The following is an 18,950-nucleotide window of genomic DNA, read 5'->3' on the forward strand; positions in this document are numbered from 1 at the left end:
CCTCCTTCCTATTCCCGTAGAGATATTTCTTCCAGGGGATGACACTTAGGAGCTCTTGCTCATTCCACCTTAGGGGCAGAGATGGCATCTCTTTCCTTTTGTCCACAGCACTGGTTCCAGGGGTCTCGCATTGCATATTGGTGCCATGAAGGGAGGAGCTGCTGCTTCTGCAACTTGAGGGCAGGCACACTGGTCTCCTCTGAGGCTCCAGCCCCAGATGTCTGTCTCCATAATAAGAAGCTACACACAGCAGTGGGAACAAGCATGGCAAGGAAGGGGGAGTCACTGGCTCTACTCCTCTAGTCCCATCCTTTTCATGAGGGCCCCAGTGGCAAGTGTGGCCAGTCCATCTATCTTCACCATAGAATTACTGACTTGCCAGCTTCTGTCTTGCCCAGAATTTCAGGGTCAGAACCAGAAAGAACCCCTTCTCTATGAGAAGTCCATAGTGAAGATTTTTAATAATGTGAGATGAAGACCTGCGGATTCTTATCCACCCAACAGTATTACCAGAAGGGATACCCCAGGGAGCTTCATTATGATCCTATTATTGTAAATGATGGCTTAAATCTACCATCAGATTTAGTATTATCATATAATCATTTCTTTAAAGGCTTCAGAATCATCATTAGCAGGGGAGCAAATTAAATGACATGCCAGCAGGGATTTTACTACTGATAAACTAAAATGAAATTAAACTAAAAAAATAGAATAGTATGAATATTGCATGACAATGATCACACCTACTCATGAAGCCAAAAAGGATATCCAGGATCAAATAAGCTACAGTACACTGCTCTTGTCTTTCTAGAGGACATGCAAGCTTGCATCAAGGACCAAGGCATTTAGCTGACTCCTTTGACACTATTTAACAGGTAATTAAGCCACGCTCTCAAATGTAGGAAGGAAGGGACTTCATTTTCTTTTCTTTTTTTTTTTTAAGATTTATTTTTTATTTATACAAGTGCTGGGGTACAGGCCAGATGTGCGGGAGGGTGAGAGGATTTACTGGAGACAGAGGGGCAACAGAACAGGCAGACTGACGAAATACACTGCTGAGGGGAGCTGGAAATGATGAGAAGGGCAAGGAGAAAAGAAGCACGGAATACAATGGACTAAGTGCTGCCCCCTCGCCCCAGATCCATATGTTAAGGTCCGAATCCCAATGTATTTAGAGGTGGAGACTTAGGAGGTAACTAGGTCATGGGGGTGGCCTATGAGTGGGATTATTGTCTTTATAAGAAGCGGCCAAAATGAAGGAAACCCATACTTCTCTCTTCAGAGACATGACAAGTAAGATTGCTTCAGTGTTAGTTTTTCCAGTTTTGCTTTTTTCCTATTTGTTCATAATCACTTTGTGGCAAGCTAGAAAACCATGGATTCCACACAGGGAAGATTTTTGCAAAAATGGTCTATTTTGGCCACTGAAGAAAGTGGGAATTAAAAAGTCAAGTAGCAAAACAAAAGGAAAAGGCCTGAAAAGAGGGCCCAGGTCTGGTCTCTCTCCAATATTTGAGCCTCAGAGCCAGGGTCACTGTCAGGCTAATGCTGATGGATATGAGGAGGTTCCTGAAGACAAGTGCCAGAAAAAATCTAGAAACTGGCAGCTCTAGCTGAACAACCATGGCCCACGAAGAATACTGCTGCAGTGATTCCATCCAGAAGAGAGGGAAAACAGAAAGTAAAAAGCTCTTTCCTCCTTCCCCTACCAGACTTTCAGGCTTCCTTTGGCTTCCCCCACAGCAGAGCCTAGCAGAGATGGCTGGCAGGGGAAAATGCCATCTTCAGGTTCCCAGTCCCAGCATCCAAAACTGAGTCCAGAAAGGTAGTTTGGGGCTGAGAGACAATAGCTTATTAATCAGCACAAATATGTAAAACTAAAACTCAAAAGATAAGGCTGGCTGAGGACACAAACTGGGAGTCATCAGTGGACATCATTTGTGATCTTCTAGAATAGTAATGCCTGAACCCAGCAAGGTTCTATGGGGTAGAACAGAAAGACAAGGAGCTCATTCCTGTCTTCAGATTGCTTCCTAACCACAAGCCAACCATAAGGCCACCTAGAAAACAATTAGGCATTTGAATATGTCACTTTGTCTCTGGAGCTAAGAGTTCCAACCTCAGGTGATACGTTGATCAGAGCATATACAGTGCCAGGCCTAGACAGCTGTATTTTCGAAGAGCTTCCAAGTGATTCTGAGAAATGGCCCTCTCCCGGGAGAACAAGTATTTGGGACCCTGAGTGGCCTGAGTTGTTGGAAGATAGTTCCTGGCTATAGAAGGACCAGAATTTGTTTTGAAGATGAGCAGGAACAGAATTAGATGTGGACCAGAGGAAAGACTGCAAAAGAACATGGAGGCAGGAATGAATGGGGAGGTGACACAACAAGAGCATAGAGGATGCTTTTGATTTAGTAAACTTTCAGCATTTACCATGTCCCCCTCTTTTTGTTTTAAGGAATAATGAGAAATAGAGTTTGTAAGGGAATGTTGATATCATTTCAATGGTACCCCCTCCTCTGTCTCTCTCCCCTCTCCTATATATATGCACATATACATGCAGGGAACAAAGAAATTATATGAATCCCAAGGTGGTGTTCACCCACACACACTTGTAGAGTCATACACACTCAGACTCGTGCAAGCTCATATACACACATACACAGACACACACATACATTACTAACACATATATATAATCACAAATACATTTGTATGCACACAGGCACTCATGCATGAACACACACATACACATGCTCACATATAGTCACATTCATGCCTCTGACTCTCATCATCCATTCTGAGATCAGCGAAAACTTTCTGAACCAATCAAGACTTGCCTCGAAGCTTGAAAGATAAAAATATCAAAGAAGTGTGATTCTGAGGGAACATTTTAATTTCTGCAACAGGAGCTAGGGTGGGGAATAAGGAAGGGAAGGGGTAAAGTATTTTTGTACTCTGCCATGCCCTGTCACCCTAGATTCAAATGGTTTGTGAGGCTTCTTTGGTTTGAAATCAAAGCATTTCTTTGCCAGCCAACAACCAGGAAAGTCAGGTTGTACAGAAGCTCCCAGAAAAGCTAATACATTCCAAGGCAAATAATTGACTGGATCTAGGAAAAGAAATAATTTGGGGAGAAACCCAAGGGACATGTGTTACTGTGAAGTTGAACTGGGCCCAGAAGCTTGAATTTTTTAAATCAAGTTGTAGACATTAGCAAAATAGGGTTCCAAAACAGAGTTCTTCAGATGCTGTGAATCTATGCATGACTTCATTTCCATTCCTGTAATTCCACCAGGAGACACAATTTCTAAATTTCCCTTCAGGAAAAAAAAAAAATCATTTAGCTCAGAAATAATGCTTCCTATATAAAACTGTAGCTGTTTCAGGGTTTTGTTGTTTCTTTCCAAGAAAATCAGAATAAAGGGAGCCTTTCATCTTCCAACATGGGAAGGTACCCTCTGAGATCAAAGCAAGCAACTAATTCACTCGAAATAAACTGACCCCATGCTGCTCAGCTGGCCTGGGGTGCTGGCACAGCCAGGATGGGCTCTTTCCTCTGTGGGCTTCCACCCCATGAAATGGTGGGGGGAGATCAAGTCCTTTGCCCGTGTGGGTTTTGGTGTCCAGGCCGCTCCATGGAGGAGTAGAACACACCTGTGGTTATAGAAGCTGAAAGAGCAGAGAAAGAAGGTAGGAGAACAGCCTGAATAATTATGTAGAGCCTGGGCTAGGACAACAGAGGCATGAATGTAAAACAATAAGACAGGTATCAAGTTGAATGACATGATTTGGGACTGCATGGGTTGACTGCATGGGTCCACTGATGCGTAGCTTTTTTCACCTCTTCTGCCTCTGAACCCCTGAGACAAGCAAGACCAACTCTCCTCTCCCTCCTCTTCCTCAGCCTACTCAATGTGAAGATGATGAGGGTGAAGACCTTTATGGTGATGCACTGCCACTTAATGAATAGTAAATACAAAGTAAATGTTAATTGGTTATTTATGTTATCATAGAGGCTTCCAGTCAACAACAGCTATTTGTAGTATATGTAGCAGTGTAAGTTTTGAAAGAATCAAAAGTTATTCATGGACCTTTGAATGCATGGCGGGGAGGGATCAGTGCAACCAACCCCTGCACTGGTCAATTGTATATAACTCTCTAGCCATGGGTCATGGTACACAACTCCTAAAACCCTCATAAATAGAGAGAGGGGAGAATCTTTTATTCTAACATTCAGGCTTTGAACCCAGTCCCTGATGCAAAATTCCTAAAACCCACGTGATTTCCTAAGTGATAGGAACACCAGGAGCATCCTTTAGCATACATTTATTTTTTGAGTGGTTTCTGACACAGAGCTCCTAAGTTCCTTGGAATTTCCTGATGCTAGGAGTGCTTTTGTTCTAGCAAGGTCACTCTCGATGGGCTCTCGTTCACCAGAAACATCAAGCCATGATTAAAAATTTAGAGTTCTCAGACCCACCCTTATTCTCCAGAGAGGGAAGAGGGATTGAAAATGGAGTTAAATGATGGTCTGACTTGTTGAAGCTCCATAAAATCCTCAGTAGCATGGAGGACAGGGAGGGTCCAGTTTGATCAACACACTCGCACATCAGGAGAGTGATTGCCCCAACTCTGCAAGAACAGAAACTCCTGTGCTCAGGAACCTTTCAGACCTCAACTAGATATTCATCCTAATCCTTCATGATATCCATTATTATATAATAAACTGCTAAACATAAGTAAGTGGTTCTGTGTTCAAATGATCGAACCCAAGGGCAGATAGTAGCAACCCTAATTTACAGTTGGTATATGAGAAATACAGGTAGAACCTGGGACTTGAGATTAGAGTATGAAAAGGTTGGCCTTGAAGGATTGAGCCCTTAGCTCGTGGGATCTGATGCTGATAGTGACAGATAGATAGCGTCAGAATTGAAATAGAACACCCAACAGATGTTGGAGAATTGTTAGGTCTTGGGGGAAAATAGCCCACACTTTTGGGGACCATAGAGTCAGAAGTAAAGTGTGGCAGTGAGTGAGTGTAAAGGAGAATCACAAAGGAGTGTTTTAGTCCTCTTCAAAGAAAGATAAGCCCAAATGAGTTTTGGTGGCCAGATCGTAGGGTCAATGAAAATCAGACAAGCCCAGAGTCTGTGTGGATTTAAAGGCAAGTACTCTATTGTGTTTGGTTCTGCACCTCAAGTCTCACCTGTGAGTAGTGAATTTCCTCAATGGATTGTCTTAAACTACAAAAAACAAGGCCTGTTCTCTCTCTCAGGAACAGCCAGAATGGGAAGTTTACATCCCTGAGATATTTACGGGTCTTGCAGGGAGGATGCCTCATTTGTTTTTTGTTTGTTTGTTTTGGGTTTTTTTGGTTTTTTGTTTTTTCAAGATTTATTTATTTATATAAGCACTGGGTACAGTCAGAAGCTCGGGAGGGTGAGAGAATTCACCAGAGCCAGAGCGGGGAACAGAACAGGCAGAGTGACGAAATACGCTGCTGAGGGGAGCAGCGGGCAGGGCAGGAGAGGTCTGCGCGCCATGTGGGAACCTCGCCTGCAGTCAGGGATAGAACCGGTGCAGCAGAGGCTGTGGGCAGCTTTGCAGCCCAGTGCTCAACCACTGCACCACCAGGGGAGGCCCGAAGATGCCTCATCTGAACAATCATCACTTTCCCAGGGTGATGTCTCGAGAGAACACCCAGACCTGAGCCCCATCACTCTTTGCCGCTTTATCTCTGTAGGCTCCTGTCCAGATGTTTGTGCTCTAGGCCTCAGGATTTTACTTTGTAAAGAGAAAATATTAGCACCCATTGGGCAGGACAGCCATGAGGACTATGGATAATTAGAATGAGAAATAGTGCTTGGCCTGCAGTAATTGAGTTATGTTGCCAAAATTGCAATGAAATTCCACACCATGGCCATGCTTAATTCAGCCAAGTCTTGGGGCCTCCCTGGAGGCCTAACCATTAGGTCTCCACAGTCACCACTGTGTCCTGAGTTCAATCCCTGGCCAGAGAGTTAACCTACATGGCTCAGCAGACCTCTCCTGTCTCGCCTGCTGCTCCCCTCAGCAGTGTATTTCAGCAGATCTGCCTGTTCCGCTTCCCACTCTGTCTCTGGTGAATCTGTTCACTCCCTCCTTATGTCCTCCTCCCCACACCTCTAGCCTACAACCCAGTTCTTCTACGAAAAAAAAAAAAAATCCAGCCAAGTCTTGATTGAGGCCTGGCACTTTAAGGGGGAGTGCTGAACTTTTTTCAGGTTATTGAACTGCCTTTGAGAATCTGCAAGTGACAGGACCTGGAAAGAAGCATATACAGACAAGATTTTGCACAGACTCTCAGTGGTGCCCAGAAGCCCCTAATCTTCCCTCAGTGCCCAGCACTTTGGGAGCGTAGGAACTGCAATTCAGAGGACCCTGCCTATGTCCAGCTCACTTATTTTATAGTAAGATCAGAAAAAAACAAGCTCTTTGCACTTCATCCCAGGGCAGTCTGGGGAGGCTGCCACCATCACTCTGATGAAGGGCTAGGAGATCTCCTGGTCTAGAGAGGCTCAGCATATGGGCACAGAGCAGCCAGAGCACAATCAGAGTGTGAAGCTCTACGAAAATATCAGCACCTGTTGCATTTTTCAAGCACAGGAGCTGCTGTGGCAGTGAACAACTACAAAATACAAAGCATGACTAATAGCACAAGCACAAACCTGTGGAGGTACCAGAAATATTTTGACATTTGGGGAGAACCTCTAACTTGACAAGGTCAGAAATCCCTGCTGTGGTCCGGCAGCCCTTCCCTGGCCTCCAGTCCAGGCAGGCATCCATGACAGAGGGTTGCCTAGGCAATGCCTGAGCAGCTGGCCTCCTATGGCAACTAATGTAATTAAGGTGGAAACCTTTTAGAACACACTTTAAACAAAAGAAAACCCACGCTACATCCAAGGGTTCCTTTATTTTGCTCCTGCAAATAAATCTCATTTCTGGGGTCCCTGGGTCACAGTCTCTGTTCACAGTCACTTTTCCAGTTTTCATCTAGACCCTTATACACAAGAGAAAGGTTTTGGTTGGGTTTGTTTCTTTGTCTTTGTCTTTGTTTTTTGTTTCCTTTTATCTTGCTCTCTTAAAGTCATAGTAGCTAAAGTTTGATTTAAAAAAATGTTTTAAGTAGTTTTGCCTGATTTCCAAATATGGGGACCGTATGTCTCAATTTGCTCCCAAACTGCTATTCAACAAAGATAGCAGGTCTTCACCAGGCTGTATTTTAGTCATTGACAACATGAGGAAATTTGATAAAAGTAACAGAGCAGAGCTTCCTTACAGCGAGAGAGCTGAACAAATGGACTTTTATTCCAAGCTCACTCCATCACCTCTGTTTTCCTCCTCTGACTTCAAGACCATGCTTCTTCCATCCCCTTCCCTCTCTAACTAAATATTCTGGGTTTGTGCCTTGAAATAAGGTGAACAAGTGTGTGCTCCCCTCCCCGCCCCCCACTTCCTGTATCTCTTCCATTGTAAATGATTGGTCACTTTGCATCACTTGCAATTCAAGAAGGTCCCACGAGGGGTGATACTTTTATTACTGCAAACAGCAATGATATTAATATTTGTATATGTCATAGAAGCAACACACATTTGTTCTACGAACCTTTATGAGTTGGGATCATAGAGTACATATTTTTCTGCATCTTTATGTTTTTCCTCCACTATCATAAAAGAATATATTTCTGTGATAATCAGAAGAGAAATGTTGGAAATATTTCAAAGTTACTACAATTGTATTACCCCACAAAGACAGCACAATGGATGCTAGAATATTATCTTTTATTATCGGTAAATATAAGACTGTGTGTTCTATGGTATATATATATATATATATATATGTATATATATATATATATATATATGATGCATTTAGGGACTGGATGGAGATACAATCACAATCTGTAGGTTGTCCATCCCATTAAGGGACTGTTTATAGTCTGAATAGCCTCATCATCCCTACATTCCGCATGTTGATTTGGCTCAAAAGAAAGACACCAATACTACTGGTGCAATGAGGCTGCACCCCTGGGGCTCCAGTGACTGGTGTCTCCTCGGGTCTAAACACGTTCTCACAGTAGGTCATCGCTGGTCAGTGTGTGTATGCCAAAATTTAGGGGAGGACAGGGCCAATTGAGATGTTTATCTTGCCTGAATCTTCTCAAGTCTTTTCAAATTTACCACTGGCACTTTCCATTTTCCTATCAGATTTACCGGTTTAAAAAACTTAAAATAGCATTAATGCCTCCTGCAAGAATGGTTGTAAAGAAATATTATATGAAAATAGTATGTATGGTTGAATTTTTCCATGAAAAAGTAAAGATTTTTTTTAGACCTTAATGCCAGTCTGCGATCCCACTTTTAAGAATATGCTCTATGAAAATAAAACAAGCACAGTTATTCAAAATAACAAAGCTATTTAAAAAATCTCAATATCTCTAATTTAAAAGCTATGTTATTTAAATAGTGATATCCTCTTACTTTGAAATACTAACATCATTAAAACTAATGAGAGAAATGCTTATGTGCTGGCATGGAAAGGTCCACTAATTGGGGTTAAAGGAAACAAAAGAAATAGCTAATATGAAAATAATAGCATGATCCTGTGGAAAAGAGACTAGTTAACTGGAATTTTCCTGTGATTACCTAAAGTTCCAGAGTGAAAACAAATATAAATACCACATATACCCATTGTGAAGACAATTCCTAGATATATCCATGCAGGACTTGCTAAAAGATAGCAAAACCATTCCAGTAACCATTATTCCACCCCAGTTATAAGAAAGATAAATCATTCAGAGTTCATTGAATATAAAGTCAGATTAGTGAATTGGTCTCCTTCCTTCTACAGTGGAAGGAAAGGGGTGCCTCCTTCCCCTGCAAGGCAGGAAGAGGAAAGCTGCTTGGAGAGATTGGGGATGCTTGCAAGAAGGAAGGCTGGCATTTGCTCTCCAAGGAAAAACTGAGTTGCAGGGACTGAATCCATTTAAGTAATGGCGGGAAATGCCCTCCTGTCAACCAATCCATGAGAATGTTCTCTCCCACCCATCAATGTTGAGCATGATCATGGGTCTTGCTTTGTCCCAAGGTAGGAGTATACCTCCCCAGCCCTGGACTTTGCATTTGGTCATGTTTTGCTCTGGCCAATGAGGTGTTAGCAACCATGGTGTACTCAGAGGTTTGACATGTGCTTATATGCTTTGTTCTCTGGTATTAATGTCATCTCTTAAGTATAGCTTCTCATGGACAGCTGCTACCCCTTTAGCATGAACCCAGTAGTACCATACACCAGACAAACCTGAGCATGACCAGAGCAAGGAGCCAAGACCAACTAGACTCTCCACTTGAAGCTCAACTGCCCAGAAAAGGCCAACTTGTATTGGTTGAGCTGCAGCCCCATGATTGTAGGACACATGCTATTGCCACATGCCACTGAGTGGGGGTAGCTGTGGCAGAGCATCTTACATGGCATAACTGCATCAACAGATAATGAAGACAATGTGAGAGGTCTTGACACCCTGATAACTTACTCTGGGACTTTGTGATACAGTGAGCCTATCAACTCATGTTTGATTCCTGTTTGGAAAATTGTGAGGGTAGAGCCTGGTAAAAGCTGCCCATTGGTCAGGTTAATAAGAGATGGGACAGAGGTAGAGCAGCTGAAGTGCCACTGTTTGAGTAGATGGAGATGACTGTGTATGTCAGGTAGACATAGATGGCAGCTGGTTTGACTCATCCTGACAGAATCTTATCCAAAACATCATGGCTTCCAGCTGGGAAAGCCAAGAAGAGGCAGCTTGGTGACCTTGTGGGGCAAAACAGAGGCAGCAGGAACCATTAACAGAGATGTGGAAGGACAGCAAGGGAGACTGAAAATGCCCTTTCCTACCAGAGGGGCTTCGGCTTATGTCATTCTAAGCAGGAGCAGAGAAGTGAGATGCAAGTTTTTATCTAACTTTGACTAAACCTCTTACTACCTGCAAACAGGATTTTTGTGACTGAAAGTTATCCAAAAACTATGAGATTTGACAGAACACATCGGAAGACAATGATGGATCTTTAAATCATTTAGTAAAACAATACATCAGCATATAAATTATATATATATATAAGCACACACACACATATAACACAGAGCTGTATATGCTGTATATACTCTATGTTATATATTGAGTATGTCAATAAAGATATTTCTATTTCTGAGAAAACGAACGGCCAGGGTGAGTCTGAAGCAGAGGTATCTGCTGGGCAGGAGGCTCCTGCAGTGGAAACAGACTCCAGCCTTCTCTCCTTGTTCCCTTTACTCTAACAATATGGTTCATTCCTCAGCAAACTCTTCAAATGTTCAGCCTGTGGCAATGAGATATTTTTATAGTTTTTTATTTAACATCCCCCTGAGAATTATAGTTGCTTTTACAGAGTATTACCAAGAAATAAAAACACATTTTAATTGTTCAAGCAATTTGGCTCCTCTTCTTTCAGATAACAGAGGATTGACAACCCTCAGGGCAGAAGTCAGAACATGGGGATTCTTGTCTGCAAAGTGGCCCAGGTTCCCCAGGTGACCTTAAGCAAGGGCCTCAGCCTCTCAGGCTTCATTTTGCTCTCATGTCGATCCTCTGCGAGACATGCTTCAGACATCCTAAGTGCCAGGATGATGTGGGTTGTGAAAGGCCCTATGAGTTGCATCCTGAGAGAGCCATCTTGAAAGTGGATCTTTGATCCTAGTCAAGCCTTCAGACACATTAGCCAAAGTCTTGTCTGCAGTTTCATGAGAGAACCTGAGCCAGAACCACACAGCTAAGCCTCTTCCAAATTCCCTACCCGCTTCCCCCTCCCCCGCAAGTGTGTATATCCAACACCCAAGTCCTAGCATCAGACTCTGCTTCATGGAAACCCAAACTAAGTAAATAGCTGCTGAATAAATTAATGAAATGATGGCTGGATGGATGGATGGATGGATGAATGGATGGATAGATGGATGGATGGATGGATGGATGGATGGATGGATGGATGGAGAGAATGAGCCACTTAACATCTCTGAGATTCAGTTTCCTAACTTGTAAACAGGCATGACAATATTCATCCTACAGAGTTGTCGTGAGAATTAAAAGAAGTGGCATTTCAAAGTGCCTCATACCATGCCTACCCCAGGAGGGGCTGTTCCATAGCAACACTTCAACTCCCCTCCCCGCATGAAAGCCCATTGCTTGTCTGGCCCTTCACTCTGCCCTGGGTGAGCCAGGCCCTTGCCTCTGGGCAGGGTGACCGACAGCTTTCCTGAGTTTAACCCTGTCCAGGAGTCTGACATTAGAGATTGAAATTGTTCCTGAAATTAAGGGAGGCACCATCTCTGCAGAAAAGTAGGCAGCAGACAGGGAGTGATTGGCAGGCCAACTGATAGCAGGTTAGTTGCAAAGCTCCTTGGACTGAAGCTCATCTTATTAGTTTCTTGAAGATAGAGCAAGTAGTTGTGCCACAACTGCTAGCAGGAAGATGTAAGCTCCTGTCTTAGGGAAAGGAAGTGCCCCAAATTTTCCTACTTTAAATCCCTCCAAGTTAATTTCCCCTGTTGGTGAAAGGCTGAAATGAGCATGGTCTCCTGGTGACAGCAGCATGTCACGTACAAGGGAGTGGACAGATCTCAGCACAGTCCAGCAACAACAGCTGGTCTCCGCCCACGCACCTGGGCTAGACACCAGCCCCTGGTTTGCCTTCCTGGGAAATCCAGGGCCCAAGGAAAAAGATAACGTACTCAACTTGGAGGTGTAGCAGAGGGAAGACCATTGACCTTGCTCTTAAACAGCAGGCTCTGCCAGGAACAGAAATATCCTTCCATCCCCTCCACTTCCCTCCATCCTCTGCCACACTGGACCCCCACTTCTCTGTGGATATCCAAGCCTCCTGGGCCTAATGGCTCTGCTAAGGTTCCCTGACTTTTATAGATATGAGCTAGAACTGGGTCATTAAACCTGAATCTTTCAAAATCCCAGTGATTCGCAGTCCAGTCTAATACCTGCCGTGGGTGAGAGGCAAAGAACACAAGGTCCAGAGCCTCAGTTTCAGAGTCTATACCTGAGAGCTTGAAGCTTCCCTTGAGGACTGGGATAACCCATGGTACCCCAGAAGCTGAAGACTTCTATATCTAGCTGTGAGTCAGGCTCATGGGAGATGCCCAAGAGAAGAGTAGAGTCCTGCCTCCCAGATCTTCAAGAATTCAGCCAAATCCTGCATGTAAATATCTGTCTAGAAATGAACAACAGAAAGAATGAATGAGTGAATGACTCTTACATAGCACAACAGATTTTACAGCCATCTAACAACACCTCCAGAAAACAGTATGGTAGGGAGAAAAGAATTCTATCATCTCAACCGAGCACTTGTCTCCTAACTCCACCACAAGAACTATCTTACTGGCTTTTCTATCTGGAGCGGAGGTAAGACTAGTGGCTAGAAGCTGAGGAAGCAGGCTCCACCCAGGTAAATTTTGGCCACAGGCAGAAGAAGGGAGCCCACTACCTTTAGGCACAGGATATGCAGCAGAAGCACACCTGCAGGCCCTCGGGCCTGGAGACCCCACCCCTATTAGCACAGCCCCATCTAACCAGGGTGCTAGTGAATCGTATGCACAGAGGAAATCAAAGCAGATAGACAGTGTAAGGGCCAGGACTGGCCACAGTGCAGGTTTTCTGATCCCATGCAGACCGGGTAAAGGAGGAGTCAGAGTCCTCAGTAGTTTTGTAGGTTTTTTATTTGGGGTTCACCAGGCATATGGCAGGCAGGGGTGCTGGCTGGGGGGCTGGGAGGCTGGCAGGCCTCCCAGCCCCCAGCAAGTCTTTACTCTATCTGGGCTCTCTAGCGTTCGTTCTGCTGCTTCTCGGCTTCTCTTTCGGCTTCAGCTGCTGCTGCTGCTGCTGCTGCTGCTGCTGCTGCTGCTGCTGCTGCTGCTGGCGTCCCCGTGACGCCGCCCTTAAAAAGCACAGTCTTAGCTCAGCTGAATCCCATCTACCTTGCCCACACCCTATTCCAGGTGCCCGCCATCAGGCATGCATTCAGGACAAGGATCCATCATCTATCCTGATGGCAGAAGGGCAGAAAAGCCTGATTATTTTCTTTACCCTACAGACAGTGAGTTTGAAATGTCCCCCTTTAGCATCTCCCTAATAGACAAAGGCTGAAATATGGGTGAAAGCCAGAACTTGCCCCACCCATCTGGGGTTGACACTGAGAGACATGTGTCCAGGCTGAAGGGGCCACCTGCAGGTGTGAAGCCTTCAGCACCTGTAAGCAGCATCCCACTCTTCAGGCCAGAATCCAGGCCCCAGAGACCACGAGGAGGGCACCGCTGAGAAGATTCCTTCTTCCATGAACTCCTTGGCAACCCTGGTTTCAGGAATCCCTGTTTTCTCTGGGATTATGACTCTGATGCCTTTGCTTATTGTCCTGAGGGTAGGGGCCAGAGAAAATCAAATCACTTCTTTCCATCTTCTTCCTTCAAAGAGCTCAGAGCCCTCCTGACTATTATGGCACATGTGCTCAGATGATCCCACTTCATGCTCAAATTAAGCTAGTCCAGCTCTCTTTCCTTATCTGTTTGATGAGAGGTTGAGCTAAGTAAAGCCTCCTCCCAGGTTTTAAATCCATGATTTTTATGTGAGAGTGATGGAGTGAAGTTAAAATGGACTCACCTATAGAGAATTACTGTAATTTTTTCATTGGTGTTATTCTCTACTGCTTTCGATTCCAAAAGTCATTACACTTTCACCAGTCTCGTTTCAATCCCTGCTCTGCCACTGTGTCACCTTGGACAAGTTACTTAACAGTTCTGAAGCTCTGTCTCCTCATATGAAATTGCGGTTGACGTTAGCTGACTCACAATGTCATTACAAAGATCAAATGAGATAATGTCTGCAAAGCATCAAGCTCAGGACATAGTCGGAGACACTCCACAAATGCTAGTCCTCTTCTGGTTCCTCCAACACTCCCTGCTGGGGAAGAAATGGCCCAGGAACATTCCTGACCTTACCAACCCAGCCCCTCTGCTATAGGAATAAGGTTTCTTCTGCCCCCTTCTCTCCTCCACTGGCAGGCAGCAGGGCCCGGGCTGCCTCAGACCTGCCTTCAAGAGCTGATTATAGGCTTCACTTCCCAAGTCCCAGCTCAGTGACCAGTGTCGGAGCCAGTTGACGAGCACGCCTTGCTGACCCGCTACAGTACACCATCTTACCACCCAGGCCTGGTTAGGGCCCATGGGCGCAGAAGACTGGACATTTTGGGGAATTTTTAACATAAAGCGCAGCATCCCTCTGTACCAGAGTCTTGTCCACAGGCTACAGGGGGCCACTTAGAGACCAAGTGACAGCCAGCCACCATTGATTTTCCTACAAGAGGGAAAACCAGCAGAAAGAACATGTATTCAGAGGCCAGTCAACCTTATATCGGATCAGATGAACCCAATTGAAAAACAACTGCCAAAAAGCTTTTGGCTTGGACAGGATAATAGGGACTGTTTCTGAAATAGAATCACTTTGTTGTTGAAATGTGCAACACTGACAGGCTCTTTTCTCTCCATGAACAGAAAAGAAAATTTTCTAAAGAAAATTAAAAGAACAGATAGCTCATATGTAAGGAAATGGCAAAAAGTAAATTAAGGCGACCAATTGTTCATCATAATACATATACTTGTATTGTCCTTATGGTTCACTTGATGCTGTTTTTAAGCACTTTACAAGTATCATTGCATAACCAAGTGTTTACATAACAAGTTTGTACTGTATAGCAGGACGCAAAATGAAATGTTAAAATCAAGATGTATTCAAGCATTATTTATATAAAAAAGGAAAAATATGAGGTATCAAGGAATGAAAAGAACATAAAACTTTAATAACTCACCCTAACACTGATTTTCATATGAATGGGAAATTAATTTAAAAGAATAAGAAAATGAAAAATCAATATTCAATGATCGTAACGAAAAACTAGATTTTAAATACTGAGTCATAAATCAAGAAAAGTAAAAATGAATACCCTTATGGAAGCTTTTACTCGATTACTAAGTTATTTTCAGGAAATTAATAATGCCCGGAATAAATTTTAACACAATTATATATCAAAATTGATTTGAGACTGTTTCTATCAAAAATAAGTCTGTTACTCTTTATTGCCTATATTTTTACATTGACAAATGCAACATCCTTTCATTTGAAAAAAGGTAAGTGCTTCTTTAACCTTGCCTGAACTCCCAGGGAAACTGATGAACTTCCAGGCTCATTGCTTCATTCACATGCACACACAGTTTTCCACATAACTGAAATTATAGTCTAGGTATTATTCTGTGACTTAATGTCTTAGAAAATCTCCCTGTCAATACATATATATTGACAGAAAGCTTGTTTGCCATTGCATTGCATTCTAATGCAATCATTCTCTTTAAAGAACAGGTAGCTGTTTTTCAATTCTGGACTAACCCAAACCATTACAATGAACTCTGGATGGGTTTGTGCTCATTTAAGTATCACTGCAGAATAAGTTCCTAAAATTGCTAGGTCAAAAAGTGTGATACAGTAGACACTGACAGATTCTTCCCAATAATAAAGTAACAATGAATCTCACACTAACAAAGAATGTGAATTATTGAATATATAATATGACTTGAGGAGCATTGCCCTCTTTAAAACATCATCTTCTCCCACCTTGAAATACGATCTGTGTGTATCTAAAACCTTCTCTCATAGGGGTCATGCGGTTTATTCTTGCGAGGTTTATTCCTAAACATGCAGACATCTGAATTTGATATTAAAATACACATGTTGTTTCATCTTCTCTTATTTTATCCACTATTTCTTCTCCCACATCCTTCTCTGGGAAGACTTCACTTGCCCCTCACTCTGCATCCTTCTACCATAAATAGCATTTCTAAGCTTCTTAGCAACACCACTTTTTTTTAAAGATTTCTTTATTGATCTATTTATTTATTTATTTATTTATTTGTTTGTTTATTTATTTATACAAGCACTGGGTATAGTCAGAAGTGTGGGAGGGTGAGAGAATTCACCAGAGCCAGAGTGAGGAACAGAATAGGCAGATTGACAAGATACACTGCTGAGGGGAGCAGCGGGCGCAGCAGGAGAGGTCTGCGCGCCATGTGGGACCCTCGCCGGCAGCCAGGGATCGAACCGGCGCTGCAGAGGCTGTGGGCAGCTTCACAGGCCAGCACTCAACTGCTGCACCACCAGGGGAGGCCCTAAAGATTTCTTTATTTATGCATAAAAGAGCTGGGGTGCAGGGGGTGAGAGGATTCACCAGAGACAGAGTGGGAAGCAGAACAGGCAGAACAGGTGAGACAGGAGAGGTCTGCTGCACCATGTGTGCTGCTCCCTGGCTGGGGATCGAATTCATGCCACAGTGGCTATGGATAGCATCATAGTGCTGCTTCTTAACCCCTTGCACCACCAGGGAGGCCCCAGCAACACCACTTTTAAGTATGTGTAGTGTACCAGGGCTGTGCTAAGTAGCTTACATTCATGGTGTCACTTCAGTCTGATGTCATACCTCTGGAGAAGTTCTCATTACTCCCATCTCACTGACGAAACTGAGAAGTGATATGGAACTCCAGGTCCAAGCAACAAATAGCTGAGGAGCTGAAAAATTAACCACCATTGAATGGCCACAGGTCAGTCCCCTACTCTGTTGTGACATCATCTTCAGACCAGGAACTCTTGTTATATTCATCTCTTCATCATTTCTTCTAGCAGTCTGTGATCTACCATAGCCCTTCGCCCAATATCACTCTTTCAACATGTCCTCAGAAAGGTTCTAAATAGTTCCCTAAGGGGCCTCCCTGGTGATGGTTAAAGTCTCAGCACTATCAAGCTATCACCTGCCACCGTGGCCTGAATTTGATCCCCAGCCAGGGAGCTGACCCACATGGCAGCAGACCTCTCCTGTCTCACCTGCTGCTCCCCTCAGCAGTGTATTTCAGTAGATCTGCCTGTCCTGCTCCCCACTCACTCTCTGGTGAATCCTCTCACCCTCACCCCCCACACCTCTGGCCTACATCCAGTTTTTGTGTACATAGATAAATAAATAAAAACAAATGTTTAAAAATAAATAAAAAATAGGGCATCACTTGTGGTGCAAGGGGTTAAGTACCGCACTATGAAGCAATCCGCAGCTTCTGCAGCACAAGTTCAATCCCTGGCCAGCCAGAGAGAAACCCACATGGAGAAGCAGACCTCTCCTGTCTTGCCTGCTGCTCCCCTCAGCAGTGTATTTCAGTCTGTCTGCCTGTTCTGCTCCCTGCTTTGTCTCTGGTGAATCCTCTCAACACCCCTGCATCTCTGGCCTGTACCCCAGCTCTTGTATGCATAAATAAATAAATCTTAATTTAAAAATATAAATAAATAAATAATAAATAGTTCCCTAAATTAGAACAAAACCCATCAGGTCTCTGCTGGTGGGTGGTCTCCAATGTGTGGAAGACACTTTAGGGACAATACAAAGTTGAGGTTTTAACAACAAAAGAACATTCTGGCAAAAAAGGATCAAACCCCTCTCACCATTCACCTCACATCCAGCATGCCAAAATTTTCACTCCACCAATGATGCAGCCACCAGATGCAAGCAAATAAAGCAAATCTGATCAGATAACATCTCCTCACCCCCACCATCTGCAGGTCTCCACCTCTGCCCCACGCTTCTCCTGCTGCCCTCAAACTACCCAATACTACCAGATGGGATTAGACTTTCAGAAGCAGGAGCCAGGTGAGAAGGACAGATTATTAACACAGATGATGACAACCCCCCCGCCATCCTTCTTGGGGACCACCCCAATGCATGTCCAGGACAGCTCCACAGAGAGTGCCAGCAGGTCTGAGCCCGCTGTCCACAGCAGTGACCAGCTTGACAACATGCCCTTGGACAAGCTTTCTCGCCTTCTGCTTCACTCCTCTTAGCCCCCTACTCCCTCCCCCTGGAATCACCTACTAAACTCCCCTCATGCAAACCCCTGTCCTGGCTCTGCTTTCTGAGACTTCCTTGTCCAAGTGACAGAGGACCTGGCACACAGTCCAATTCACATGGCGCTGCATGCGTCCCTGCACACGTCCCTGCACGTTCAGCCTTGTGTATGCACACATGTACCACACACACCAATTTGGGTCCTTCAGGTTCTGTTTTTGTTTTTGTTTTATCTGCATAAAGGAATTCAATTGCTATACAAGAAAAAGGAAGCATTCATTCCTCCCTCCAGCCTCATCAAGGCAGTTTTTAGGTGCCATTATTCCTTACGTTATGGTACAGTACACCCCTAAATCCAAGGCCTTTCCTAGTGTCAGCAAAGTCCATGTCACGCTCATTGAAGAACAATTTTCTTTTAATTTCTCAGACTGTACCTAATCCCAGCTCTGTCTCCTCTCACCTGTGGGAAGGAGAAAAGTTAAAAACCAAAGAACTGGCCATAGGTTCAATGATTGACTGTGTGGGCACAGAGCACCCCTCGTCCACAAACTCTCACTCACATTTGGGGACGGGGACTCAGCTGGCAGGGTCAAAGCTGCAGTCACACTGTCTCTGGGACCTTAGCAAGTCTTATAATTGATGGAGGACAGGAATAGAAAATACTGAAAGGAGGCGCCACAAGACCAGAAACCTGGCTCACAAGGAGCTGGGGGTCAAAGAGATCAGCATAGCCATTGATACAGCTATGGAAACCAAGATCCTTAGGCACAGACAACACACTTGCAGAAACTAGCACCCTTAGGCTCAGACTATGATCCTTAGGTGCAGATGCCTAGATTACAAAGCATAACATCCAAGCAGGTCAGATTGCTGTCTAGAGCACAGGCCCAAGGGTGAGGATATGGAGTTTGAGCCCAACAGACCCCAAAGATAAAGATATGGAGATTGAG

Source organism: Talpa europaea (assembly GCF_964194135.1).
Source record: "Talpa europaea genome assembly, chromosome: 4".
Taxonomy (NCBI): domain Eukaryota; kingdom Metazoa; phylum Chordata; class Mammalia; order Eulipotyphla; family Talpidae; genus Talpa; species Talpa europaea.